Below are 14,820 nucleotides of genomic sequence, written 5' to 3'. Positions count from 1 at the left end.
TTGATTTTTTTTTTTTTTTTTTACTTTTTTAAATCTTTATGGTTAAAAGTATTAGTTATGTTCCTCTTTATCCTCCACTGACCCCTTCTAGCCCACCACCACCCCTCACCCCAGACCTTCACCTCGCTATTACCTGTGTCCATGGATTATGCATATATACATACAGGTTCCCTGGTTAATCTCCTCCCACCCACCCTGCCTTCCTTCTGTGGTTCGACAGTCTGTTCGATGCTTCTATGTCACAGCTCAGCTCTTTAGTCATCACAATCTTTTCAAAGTCAGATCACCTTTCTACAAGTTTAGTTTCAAATACACACAGTTCTTTTAGCTTCCAACAAATTCACAGTTGAACTTGGAAATAAAAGTTTACTTTCCCACAGATCTCTTGGGGTAGGGGGGTGGGGGTTGTCCAAGAAATTAGTGTTTTGCTTTTGAACATTTTGCTGCGGTATGCTTATTAATGAGTAGAAAGGCCCCTTGAGACACAACTCAGCGTGCTAGGCTGTCCTTTTCCTTGCTCAGAGTGTGTAGGGTTGCTGCTGCTGCTACATATGTGAGTGGGTTTGCTATCATTGTTTATATCATGATTTTTATCCTAAAACATAAGTCCACATAAGGGCATGTGATTTTACCTTTTCAAGATGAATAAAATGTTTATGAATGTAGCAGTAAGTTGAAAGAATCTATATTTGCCATTCATGTATGGGTTATGATGCAAACATAAATCAAGGGCATAGGAAGCTTCACGTAAACCTACTTTCTGTATGTCAGTACCCTTCATAATCATCATGTTATAATTTTAAGGAATTTTAATTTTTCCTGCTGTAAACTAAATACTTGGTTATATTCTCTTCTGTTAGAAATGATTGCCATCCCCATGGTACATGTCAATCCTGAATTTGGAACCAGAAAAAAATCTTTGTTTGAGGCAGGATAATAATGAGTATAAGCAGTTAGATGGGGGATCAACTTTCAGTCATTTCACTCTCTAGTTGAGTCTAATGGTTATTTAAGCCTCTAAGCCTAATAGAGATACTGAGAGAGACAAATAAGATACCTTGCTTTGCCCAGCACCATGCACCCAGTAAGAGTCTGGTGAATGTTAACTATTGTGGTTGACATACTTTGACCTGGGTGCATGGGAAGATGACTGTCAGCAGACAGGGTGGTGGGCAGATGCTTAGGCCCAAATCATCCCGTTAATAATTTGGGCCAGCTAATTATATAAAGAGGTATTTTCTAAAAAATTGTAAGTTGCTGCATTTGCCCTCTCTGGCTTCATGATGAACCTCTAACCCTGATTATTCATAATTTAAACTCTTTATCAATACAAGGATTAAATTAAGCACTATTAAAAGAAGGCAATCCAATAAAAGAACAGGCAAAAGTTTTGAACATCTGCTTCACAGAAGGAAATATCCAAATGACCAATTAACATATGGGGAGGTCCACAGCTTCATTCATCACCAGTGACCTGCAAATTAAAACCATGAGATCTTACTGCACACCTACTAGACTAGCAAATGTTAAGAAGCCTGACTAGCCGAAACCGGTTTGGCTCAGTGGATAGAGTAGGGGTGTCGAACTCAATCAGAGAAGGGGCCAAAATCTAAAATCCAGCCTAAATCGCAGGCCGAATGGTTTACTGAACAGTCATAAACTGTCATTGTGATGGAAACACAGCGGAGTGCAGTGATGACAGCGCGGTGCGGGCCACATTGCAAGGCCTGGCGGGACGGATTTGGCCCGCGGGCCTTGTGTTTGACACATGTGGGATAGAGCATCGGCCTGCGGACTGAAAGGTCCCAGGTTCGATTTTGGTAAAGGGCATGTACATTGATTGCAGGCACATCCCCGGTGGGGGGTGTGCAGGAGGCAGCTGATTGATGTTTCTAACTCTCTATTCCTCTCTCTTCCTCTCTGCAAAAAATCAGTAAAATATATTAAAAAGAAGCCTGGCTACACTAAGCATTTAGAACTTTTGGTAATGATGAGGGACAATGAGAACCTTTGTAGACTGCTAAGAGAAGTATACATTGATAAAACCACCTTGGGAAACCTTTTGTAGTATCTAGGAAAAAAAAGAAGCTATTTATACCCTAGGACCTCCCAATTTCACTCTGGGTAATAACCTTAGAAAAACTCATGGGTGTATGCACCCAAATACACGTAGCATATTGTCCGTATTATCAGCATTGTTCTTAATGCCCCAGCCTGGAAATAGTCCAAATATCCATCATCAGTAGAGTAGATTTAAAAAGTTTGTGGTACAAGCATGAAACAGAATATTCTATAGTTAATAGAATGAATAAAATATTACTCTATGCAACATGGATGACTCTTATAGACAAAGTTTTAAGACAGGCAAAATGAAAGCATATCTTTAAGAGTGCAAAATTATAAATGCAAGCAAAGAAGTCGTCGCCATGGAAGTGCAGACTGTGATTTTTCTCTCAGGGGAGGGATAGGATGTGATCAAGAAGGGACACTGAGAAGTTCTTCTGGGGGGATGGCATTATATTTCCTGAGCTCAGTGGTAGTCGCATGAATGTTTGCTTAAAGGTTACTTATTATACCAGGTAATTTGATGTATGCCCTTTCCTGAAATGTATGTTTCATGTTTTTTACAATTACAATTAAATGCTATTTAAAGAATTTTGCTTTTACAAAGTCAGGAAACTGCTTTTATTGGGATAACCCCAACAGTTTCTCCATAAGAAATGATCTTCTGTGGGCTTTGCCTGGAATGGCATTACTAATAAGTACTTCCCTCTGATAAGACAGCGTGGACGGGCCCCAGCCATTCTCATGTTTACTTGACCTCTGCATTTTGCCTTCCTATGCTCCAGCCCATGGAACTTTCCCAGCTGTCCTTAGGGGGTACAGGACAAATGCCTTTCCTGGGAGGCATGTGAAAATGTTAACCAGAGAATAAGGCCCAGACAGTCTCCACAGCCCTCACCGCTTGCTTCTATATTCATAAGCATGTACCTTTGGGCTACAAAATGCTATAGATAAGCTTGGTTTGTATTCTTGCAAAATCATTTAAAACATTATATTATACTTAAAACTATGCATTATGGAGTGCAGTGAAAATTCCTATAATTTATTTAATCACTCATATTTCCATTATTTATGAAAGGCTCTAACATTTTGATGAATATCCTTCCCGTATTTTATTCCATCTCCATGGAAATATTATTCTTAGTTTCTTTTGATATATATATATATATATATATATATATATATATATATATATGTATATATGTATATATGTATATATATATTAGTATTATAGAACATAAAACGTAGCATATTACACCAACCATAGCATATTATGTACATTTTTCTGGATCCTGTTTTTTATTTAATTTAATGCATCTTAGAGATCTTTCCACATCACTTCATAAAGAGTTTCTCTAGTCTTTAGTTCAGCTGCACAGTGCTTCACTTTATAAATATACAGTATTATTTAACCAGTCACTTTGGGTGGACTTTGGTTTGTCTCCAGCCTTTTGCTATTACACAGTGTTGCCATGAATAATCTTTACATATGTCATACAATGCTATCTGAAGCATATATCACCAACAATGGAATTCCTGAGTCAAAGATATATGCCATTTTAACTTCAATATTTGCCCTGCATATGGGATTGTACTAATTCACATTTCCACCAGCAATGTGTGAGCATCCCTATTTCTCCACAGCTTCACCAACAGGGTATATTATCAAGCTTTTAGATTTTGGCCCATTATAGTTAAAATTTGCATTTCTCTTATTAAGTGTGGGTTTGAACATCTTTTCACAATTTAAGAGTCATTTGTATATACATCTTATAATCTATTTATTTATTTATCATATCATCATCAATTTCCTGGGGCATCAAACATGTTTCTACCATTTGTGAATATAGTATATACACATAGATGTGCATGTGTATTTGGCTAATAATCTTGTTAACTAATTCTCTCCTTGGAACATTGACTATTCAGTGGTTTCTCTTAGTTGACTAGTAAGATAAAGCATCATGCTCCACAGTGGGATCCTTCTAGCTACATCCATAGATACCTGAGGGGACTGTCCAGTGTCCTCCATCATCCCCTGGTTATGTTTGCAATCCATAGTTAGGAAATTATGCTAACATTATAGCTCATGAAAGTGAACTTGTTGTTAGTGCCATGTTGTCACATTTTGTAATTGATTCCAGCAATAATTAGCAACTACACAACTTAGCCGTGGCTGCTCTTACAAAACTATGACACAGCCCAGGAAGTCCTATAAATGTGCAGTTGATTGCCTGATGAAGAAAGATTTCACGGGTAACCAAGAGTAATTCTTTCTCGTGGAGAAAAAGCACAGTAAAAGAAAGATGAACGTACAGAGGAGAAACATTTGGCCTTGCAAAATGCGGCACCCCCCCCCTATTCTATTAAAACTAGGAGTGTTTCCAGGTCTTGGCTGTTGTAAATAACGCTGCAATGAACATAGGGTTGCATATAGTCTTTCGAATTTACGTTTCAGGTTTCTTCAGATAAATTCCCAGAAGTGGAATTGCTGTCTTATAAAGCAATTCCATTTTCAATTTTTTGAAGAATCTACACACTGTTTTTCATGGTGGTTGCACCAGTTTGTCTTCCCAAACAATCCAAATACCCATCAATAGATGACTAGATATAAATAAATAAATAAATAAATAAATAAATAAATAAATAAAGCAAGCTGTGGTACATATAGTAGTACACAACAGAATACTACTCAGCCACGAGAGAGAGAGAAAGAGAGAGAGAGAATGAAATCTTGCCTTTTGTGACAGCATGGATGTAACTAGAGGCAGGGGGGATTATGCTAAAATAAATAGCTCAGATAAAGAAAGACAAATACCATATTATTTTACTTATATGTAGACTCTAGAGAACAAAATAAACAACGAAATAGAAACAGATTCATAGATAGAGAACAGACTGACAGTTGTTGATGGTGGGTCCTAACATACAAAAGACAAAAAGGCCCTAATAGTGACAATAGCATATTTTTATAGATTTGGGGTATAACTGATTCTTATAGAGCATTATATTAGAGTCAATACATCCACATTCAAACGTGTTGGGGGTGCTGAGTAAAAAGGGTGAAGGGATTCAGAAATACAAATTGGCAGTTACAGAACAGTCACGGAGATGTAGATTTCAGAATAGGGAATATAGTCAATAAAAAGTGTGGATAGGGCTAGGTGGGTATTTGAAACATCAGAGGACCACTCTATAAAACACATATTTTTCTAATCACTATGCTATACATCTGAAACTAATATAGAATAATATTGAATGTAAACTGTCATTGAAATTTAAAAAAAAATAACTAGGCGTGTGTAGTAGCTCTCAAAATTATTCCTAGTCAAGCCCACTCTTGCGGATGCTATACAGGCTCTCAGGCTGCAGTGGTCCCAAAAGGCAGGGCAACTCCCTGAGGACAAGAAAGATGAATGAACCAACATTTTTTTTTATCAGAGGGCTCACCAGCAAAGCCAGGAAAAAGTCTATAATGAGAGTGAAAAATGAGAAAGGCGTCCCAAAGAATGAGACTTAAACAGCCTGAGGAATTTCAGCTTCCCTGATTCATTTATTAATATTGGTCAGATGTCATTTTCTGCTAATTAAGCTTCCATGTGCATAGCATTGTGGTGGGTTTTAGCATGAAGTAAGATGTGTCTGTTCTGAATTGCAAATATTAGCAATATACTGGGGAAGGGGTTTATGTCAGAGAACAGGACCATTCACGACTCTGCCTGGAAGCTGTGTGGACGTGCATGTGAATGTGAATGCATTAACTCTCATATAATGCTTTATTAGCACCAGTTATATCCGAAAACTATAAAACCATTTATACACAGTCTTGGCTTTTATTAGTACTAATGAAAATTAAAAATTGGCTGACAGAGAGTAAGAGGAAAAAGGGAAATGTTAAAAAAAAAAAAAATGTACCCTTAGTGTTACTTTTCAAATTTTCCATGTTCTTGATTATTTCACAAATGGAAAAAAAAAAAAAAAAAAAGAGCATGGATTCTTTGCCAAGCTGCTCCAGGCCTTAGCCAAGGGGGTGTCAGCATATTTGTGTTACCGGGATTGATTACGCTAGCTATTGTAATTAATCTCCCCTGACACCCACTGCTTTTATAGGTATAGCTCAAGGCACCCTAGTATTGACATTACTGTTGGTGAAAAAACAGTTAAACCAGGAGTAAAAAAGTGCTGTCGACCCTTCAGGGAAAGATGGTGGCATAAAACGAGCCATTAACCCAACTCCCCAAAAGAGAGAAAACAAAGTAAAAATAGGAGGAGTAGCTAAAGGGGGAGCAGAGAAGGAAGAAGAAAAAAGCAAAGCAAGGAAAGCCTATATTAATGCAGGTACTAGGAAGGTTGCCATACAATTGCCAGAAATTTCACTCCATTTATGGTAGAAATTGTATAGATAGAGCTGAAGAGGAGGCAGCCACCAATGACTGTCAAGAGCAATACTTACTAGAAAGCCCTAATTAGGAGGTGAAAGTATAAGCCTGAGAAAGATGGGACCACCCAACTGGGGATTCCTTTGGACTATGATCAACTTCCAGAGGCAGCCTTTAGACTTAGCCAGAGAGAAAGCACAACCGAGCCAATAGCATAATAGTAAGATCGAATGGATGATTCTCCACAAAACTGTAAATAACTCATTTATGCAATTGGAAGGGGGGAAGTGCAAATACTGCTCACGAATTTCATTTATTAAAGGCACTGGGGTCAAAATTTGTTCAGAGAAATTTTTTCAAATACCCTATCAGCTCTTCAAGTGTGTCAGAACCATATGGAGAACTCAGTAATTTATTAGACACATTAGGCATGACCTAAATGTAAAAAGCTGACAAAGAGAGCTCCAAAAGCACATTTGCAAGCCAATTAATTCCATTTATAAATAGAGATGCAAACATTGTAATTAAAAGATGCAGCGAAAATATTCAAAATTGTACTAAAATAGCAATGCTTTGTTTTTGAGCATGACTCTTTCTGGCTAATAAGGTTAGTAAGTTATCAGGAGATTTGTTATTACATTTCATCAAATTAATTGGTCAAAGGGAAATATTACATATCCATTTCAATAAATGTCCAAAATAAATTTGTTAAAATGTCATATCTACAAAAGAAAAAAATATATAGCTTATATCAGCAGTAATCCTTAAGAAAATCAAATGAATAATGGATCTCCTTGACAACAGAAACAAAATAAAAGCAGAATAATTAAGAAATAGTCAGGAATTACATAAAGAAAATGAAAAGCATTATGCTATTTTAGACGTTATTGAATGGCATAAGAGAATATTTAAGAAATATATATCACATGATTCAAAACCTGGAAAATATCTGAAGGTATAAAGCAGTCTTCATTCTATCTTTATGTAATTCCATGAAACTGTCAGTTTTTTTTTCAAATTGTTCCCACAAATATGTTTAGGTGGTTGATGAAGAAAATCATCTGAAAGAACAAGTGGATAAAAATAGCTCAAGAAAAGATTGAACAAGAAGGATTAATTTTGCTATTAGCAAAATCATGAAAAAGGATGGTAAGAAGTGACTTGCTCTTCCAGACATTAAAAATACTCAGGAGTGGGGGTAGGATTGGTCAATAAAAAGGAATAGAAAGCACACACAAAGACACACACACACACACACACACACACCCAAGACTATAATATTTTGTATTTAGTATATGCTCCAGATAACATGTCAAATTTACAATATATAAAGATTATTTCATAATTTTTTCAGAAGCATGATAGTCCAAAATTCTGTAAAATTCTTTACTCAAATAACTTTATTTATTTGGTGTGTGTGTGTGGGGGGGGGGTAATCTTCACCCAATGATATTTTTTCATTGACTTTTAGAGAGAGTGAAAGGGAGAGAAAGAGACAGAGAGAAATATTGATGTGTCACATCAATTAGTTGCCTCCTGCACACACCAAAAGAAAAAAATATATAGCTTATATCAGCAGTAATCCTTAAGAAAATCAAATGAATAATGGATCTCCTTGACAACAGAAACAAAATAAAAGCAGAATAATTAAGAAATAGTCAGGAATTACATAAAGAAAAGAGACCAGGGCTGGGAAACTTGTGACGAAGGTATGTGCCCTTGACCGAAATCGAACCCAGGCCAGTGCTCTGTCACTAAGCCAAACTGGCCGTGTCTCAAATAACTTTATAAATCACTGCATAACCAACCAGTACCCTAACTTGAAGAGCCACAATATATATTAGTATATTGAAACCTCTGAGATGCTTTCCCATTATAAAAAATATATATAGATATTTTTATTTACTTTTACAGGTAATATATTCATATGATACACAAACCAGGAAGTATAAAAAGGTAATCAGGAAAAAATATCTCCTTCTGACCACTGTTGTTTCTTTATGCTTATCTTTAAAAGTTTAAATATATAATATATTGTCTCCTTTCTTAACACAAAATATATAATACATCTTATTCTAGCTTTCTTCCATTAACAATTTATTTCAGATATCATTCCCTATCAGTTTATAGCCAGTATTATCATTTATTGTTTCTCTTTACAGCTATATAGCATTCTTTTGTATGGGAAAAATAATTTATTGCATTGGCATGACATTATTGTTTAGTCAGCTGCTCCTAGTATTTAGATTTTTAAATTATATAGCAACTAAAGGCCTGGTGTACAAAATTTGTGCATGGTGGGGGGTGTCCCTCAGCCCAGCCTGCACCCTCTTCAATCTGACCCTTCAAGGGATTGGGCCCAAAAGGGCTGTCGGACACCCCTCTCACAATCCAAGACTTCTGGCTCTCAACAGCTTGCCTGCCTACCTGCCTGATTGCTCCTAACAGCTTCTGCCTGTCAGTCTGATCACCCTCTAACCACTCCCCAGCCAGCCTGATCAACACCTAACTGCTCCCTTGTTGGCCCAATTGCCCCTAAGTGCCCTCCCCTGCCGGCCTGTTCACCCCTAACTGCCCTCCCCTGCCAGCCTGGTTTCCCCTAACTGTCCTCCCCTATAGGCCTGGTCTCCTCCATAAACTGCCCTCCCCTGCTGGTCTGATCACCCACAACTTCCCTCCCCTGCCAACCATCTTGTGGTGGCCATCTTGTGTCCACACATTTGTGTGTTGGAGTGATGGTCAATTTGCATATTACTCTTTTATTTGATAGGATGAATATGTTCCATCCACACTGATAAGTTTTTCAGTAAAGAAATCTGACATTTTTTCTTAAACTTTGTGTTTTCCAAGCTTACTTGATCATAGAATCTGTTTTTTAATTAACCCTTGTTAAAATCCCACAGAAATATTATAATAAAACATTCTGGGGAACTCTGGGATAATCATAAAGCTGTATTTCTTTCCCACAATTAAAACTGGTATAAATTCCAAATAAACTGCGATGAAGTAGAGGCTTTTGAAGCATAATACCCAAAGCAAAACCATAATAAAAGACACTGCTGATTTTGAATACAGACATGGCTATAGATATATTTATTAAATTATTTTATCAGGAAACTCCATGAGGAAGTTCTACAAATGACAAATTGAGGGGGAAAAAATACAATGCATGAGACAAATAATTAACTGAATTAACATAGCAGAGTTCTAACTAGTCTATAATAATAAAAGCATAATATGCTAATTAGACCGGATGTCATTCCAGACGAACTTCTGGATGAAGCTCGGGTACCCAGTGCCTGCCAGCAGACAGAGGAATGCCCAGGTCCCAGCTTCCAGAGGGAAGCCTGGGACCCAGTTGCCAGAGGGAAGCTGGTGCCAGCAACCAGGGGAAGGAAGGCCTTGTTAATAAGAATAAGGGAAAGATTTTAAAAAAAGGAAAAACCTAACAGCTCATAAAAGAATATGAAAAACTGTATTCAACAGTGGATACAATTTTCTCTTTACCTGACTGGCCCAGGTTACACTTAATAAATATGCTATTAATAAAGATGTGATGAAGTTGGGCTTGTTTTCAGGAGGATGATTCAACAATATCTATCAAGGTTTTTAATCATACACTTGATTTGAATCAGCAATTATATTCTTAGGAAGTTATAAGAGCTAGAATGTATATTCAACACACTCATGTCAACATTGTTTATAAGGTTGTAGAATCAAAACCAAATGCCCAATCATACAAGACTAATAAATCAACAGTGAATTCTCCACACAAAGAAAAACTGTGCAATTATTAGAAACAACATTGCACAAGCATGTTAATTAACATGAAAATATATTCATGATATTCTGATGAGTTAGTAAAATGGGCTTCAAAAGTTAATGTGGATGGATAGCCTTGCCAGATAGGCTCAGTGGATAGAGTGTCAACCTACAGACTGAAGGGTAGAGGGTTTGATTCTGATCAAGGGCATGTATTTGGGTGGCAGGTTTGATTCCTAGCCTGGTTGGCATGTATTTGGGAAGCAACCAATCACTGTGTCTCACATCTATGTTCCTCTCTCTCTCTCTCTCTCTCTCTCTCTCTCTCTCTCTCTCTCTCTCTCTCTCATATATACTTTATCTCTCTCTCACACACTCATCCTCTCTCTCTTTCCCTTCCACTCTCTCTAAAAATCAATGGACAAAATATCCTCTGCTGAGGATTAGAAACAACAACAAAAAAATATAACATGTAAGTACAGCACCTTTTATGTGTTTTGTAAATTGTATGCATTACTTACAGGTTATGGGGAAAAGCCTAAAAAGATATATGCAGCATAGGTTAATGCTCAGTGTATTTACTTTGGAAGTAGAATTACAATTCATTTGAATTTTTTTTCCTTATCTGCAATTTAAGTTTCTTCAAACTGAATATAAAGTATTACCAGAACTACATTTTAAAATTCAGTAATGTAAGGCACCGATTTCTAAAATAAAAATACTATCCTTGAGGGGGGGAAAATTACTGGAGGAAAAAAAAAAAGTCGAAGTAAAAATAAATATTTTAGCACCTAAAAAGTAGCTTGGCTAATGGTATAGTTATTAGACCAGAATCATTTTCTCTATAAATTATTTACCCATTGTTCTGTGGTCTTTCAGCATTTGGTTTTATGAAGAAATCTATGCCCTTTGTGCTATTTCTCTGAGTTAATGCTATGTAAAAAATTGTTTTCTTCAAGTCTACTCTCCATGCCCCCTGCTGTGTTACTCATCTCTGTCATTTCCTTCAACTTTTTCCTGGTTTCTGCGTGAATTCTCAAGCATTTCTGATGAAATTGGAAGATCAGAGATGATCTGCTCTTCATTGCTTCCATCATCACATGTTTATGTCTGCGATCCTATTTTTCTTTGAAAATAGTGTTTCCTGCCATTTACTTAGGTGGAACAGCTTCTCACATCTTATTTCAGAACCAAGTAAGGAACTACCTTATATATTTTTATTGGTACTTTACAGACAGGAAGGGAGAGGGATGGAGAATTAGAAACATCAATGAGAGAGAAACATCGATCAGCTGCCTCCTGCACATCCACCATTGGGGATGTGCCCACAACTAAGGTGCATACCCTTGACTGGAATCGAACCTGGGACCCTTGAGTTCGCAGGCCGATGCTCTATCCACTGAGCCAAACTGGTTAGGGCTCTACCTGTTTCTTGAAGCAAGACATTTCACAAAGAACATTTCCTTCTTCCCAAGATCGGTTCCCATTGTTGGTTCTGCCAAATATCAAACATTTTCTTTTTGCTCAGCCTTATGAAGTGTAGTCTAGTGTGGGGAGTTAAGATGGACTCAAAGTTGTAGGGGTCCCTCCTCAACTCTTTCAATGGCCTATGAAAAGAGAAGGAAGTATGGGTGTGCTGTGGTTTCCTCTTCCTAGCTTCCTTCCCACTGGATGGGGGTGGGGTGGGGGGTGACAAGTGGTAGCTGCAGCCCAGAGATATTCAGAGCTCTGCCTCCTTCTGTAGTCATTAGGGATCATGTCTGCAGCTTCTCAGGCTAATGCAAAGCTGAGCATTGGTCTTTGAGCTGGCAGTTTCTTACCCTAATTCCTACTGTGCACTCCAAAATTGGAAGCAATTTTTTAAAGGGATAGTTTATTGATTTTTTTAGAGAGAGAGGAAAGGAAAAAAACAGAAACATTGATGTGAGAGCATAACATTGATCTGCTGCCTCCTACATAGCCCCCTTACTGGGGATTGAGCCTGAAACCTGGGCATGGGCCCTGACCTGGAACTGAACCAACAGCCTCTCAGTGCCCAGGACAACACCCAACCACCTAAACTGCACGGGTCAGGGCTGGAAGCAGTGTTGAGGTCTAGCCTCATCCATCCCCAGCATCACCCTGAAGCCTTCTGCACTGGGACACCTTTACACTTGTTTTCCCAAGGGAAGTGTATCGATTAGCTTCTGCTGAGTAACAAACCACCCCTTTAAAGTAACAGCTATTCATGATTTTGTAAGTGGTTGGCTGGTCTGGTTTGTGTCAACTCTGTGTTCTCTCTCAGATGTCTTCAGTCAGCTATGGATTACCTGGTTGCTGGGTAATCTAGGAACCCTTATTCACATACCTGCCACCAGGAAGATTGCCTGCCAGGGTGTTGGGGGGTGACCGAACCATGTGCTTCCCATCATACAGTGGGAGCGCTCAGGCCTCTTCACTGGTGGCTGGATTCCAAAAGCATCAAGAGAGGACAAGCTTCACGGAGCTGGTGCTTTTAAAGTCTCTGCTTGCCCCGCATCCGTGAGTGTGCCACTGCCCATGCAAACCACACGACAGAAAATGTGTGCCTGCTTGCCTTTCAATTGCTGGAGAGAGCCTGACATCGATTTCTCAGGTCCCGTTCCAGAATGACGATGAGGATTTGCCCCCTGTGGATCCCTCTCTAAGTAGCCCACCATAGCGCTACCATGCACCAGCCATGTGGCTTTGGAAACAGCACTTCACCACTCTTCTGAGCCTCACTCTTCTCATCTGAAAACTGGGATAATGCTAGTACCTACATCCTGATCTGTTGAGAGAATTAGATGAAATAGTGCATGCCAAACCCTTAGCATAGTGCCTGGTGCATAGTAATCACTTAACAAATGCTGACAGCCACTAATTCTTACGTTGTTTTATTTCATCAGTATAACAATATGATAGATCTTGCAGCACCAAAAACTTGTTTAAAAAAAAAAAAAAAAGGATGCGGCATTTTTGTTTATTGCTTCATCTCTATCATTCTGATTTCTTTCAAGAGCTATTTTTTCTTCTTGAGAATGAGGCTAACCCAAAGAGTAAAACAAAGCTGAAAGACAAAAAAAGGCAAAGCTCAGCCATTTTCTGCGTTTCCGGATCCAGCTGTCCTCGAAGCTCCCATTATGGTCTCTTCTTTATGTTACACACATACACAACACACACACACACACACACACACACACACACACACACACACACACTACGTTTTTGCTCTTTAGAGTTGAGTTTTTGTTACTGGTAACTAAAAGAGACATGAACCCAACTGTCTAAGGATGGGGCAGACACTAGAGTTTTATCTTCAGCGCTTCTTTATTTGCCTACATTCTCTCTTCCAATAGGGATCATTTCCAGGCTCTGTTTGTTCCTATTTCTTTCTGAAATTGTTCCCCAAGCCCTTCAAACTTCAATTACTTCTATCACTAGCTTCCAGTATCTTGTAACAAAGACATAAACACAGTTTAAATCAAGACATCTCCTCTAGGCACCCTTAAAACTAGGCTCTGTTCTTACCTGCACAGCATGGTCTAGATCAGCAAGTCTCACCTGGGGTTAGACAGTGATCAAAAAATGTTTTTATTAGTAGCTAGGATCGCCGAGAATCTCGCTTCTACTTCTATAATATTCATATTTACGTATTGTCAACTTGTTTTCTTTTTAAAAAAATTATCCTCAAAGACTAATCAAATCATCCGTGCCTGATTACAGAGGTCCTCCCTATCCCTGGGGGGATGTTCCAAGACCCCCAGTGGATGCCTGAAACCACAGGTAGTATCAAACCCCATAAATATTATGATTTTTCTATACATGCATACATTCTATGGCTTCTCTTTGTCATATCCAAATTGCCAGCATTGCAACGCTTGCTCTTTGGGCCATTATTGAGAAATAAGGGCTGCCTGGACATAAGCACTGTGATACCATGACAGACGGTCTGTTAACTGAGACACTACTAAGTGACTAACAGGAGGGGAGTGTTTACAGTGTGTATATACTAGACAAAGGGATGATTCCTGCCCAGGGTGGGATGGGATGGGATTCCCTCCCCACAGAGGGGATTAGAAGTCACAAGCTACAGACTTGACACACTACTAGCATAAATGTTTACTTTAAGAAGTCAGCTGCCACTCGTGGAGATGTCAGAGATTGCTGGAGCCTCTGGTTATTAGTGAACAGCCTTCCTGGTGGTGTGCAATCTCATACCTAAGAGAAAAATTAAGGAAATGTAAGCATTGGTTCTGTTTTCTTAATATTTTACCCAAATAAATATCATAGACTATTTATCTTTATCTTCCTCTAAAGACTATATATGGAATACTCAGTTTGGACCTGGAAGAATGCTTTAACTCTTTTATTTTCAACTTTATTTCTTCCATTTGGAAAACTAGCACCCTGTAAGTAAATCAACACGAACAGCAAGGTCACTACCGATCATAAATATGCCTTAAGGAGTTATTTGCATGCAGTACTTTCTGCACATGGGATTGGGGTATCTTAGACATAGCCATGAAATCACAGTGTCAGGAGAGAGTACTGTTGCTAAGAGTCAGAAGACCTGGGTTCTAGTCCTGGTGTTGCCTCTGTTCTGTATAAACTAAGT

The 14,820-nt window shown here is 38.3% G+C and overlaps 1 protein-coding gene across 1 annotated transcript in view; it reads left to right on the top strand.

Annotated features, from left to right (window-relative positions):
- The window catches only part of TACR1 (tachykinin receptor 1), a 130,778-nt gene that overhangs the window by 70,624 nt on the left and 45,334 nt on the right, over positions 1-14,820 (top strand). The window lies entirely within an intron of this gene.

The sequence above is a fragment of the Pipistrellus kuhlii genome, unplaced genomic scaffold (assembly GCF_014108245.1).
Source record: "Pipistrellus kuhlii isolate mPipKuh1 unplaced genomic scaffold, mPipKuh1.p scaffold_m20_p_13, whole genome shotgun sequence".
NCBI classification, from domain to species: domain Eukaryota; kingdom Metazoa; phylum Chordata; class Mammalia; order Chiroptera; family Vespertilionidae; genus Pipistrellus; species Pipistrellus kuhlii.
The sequence above is the reverse complement of the archived record's forward strand: the minus strand, read 5'-3'. Positions and strand labels throughout refer to the sequence as shown.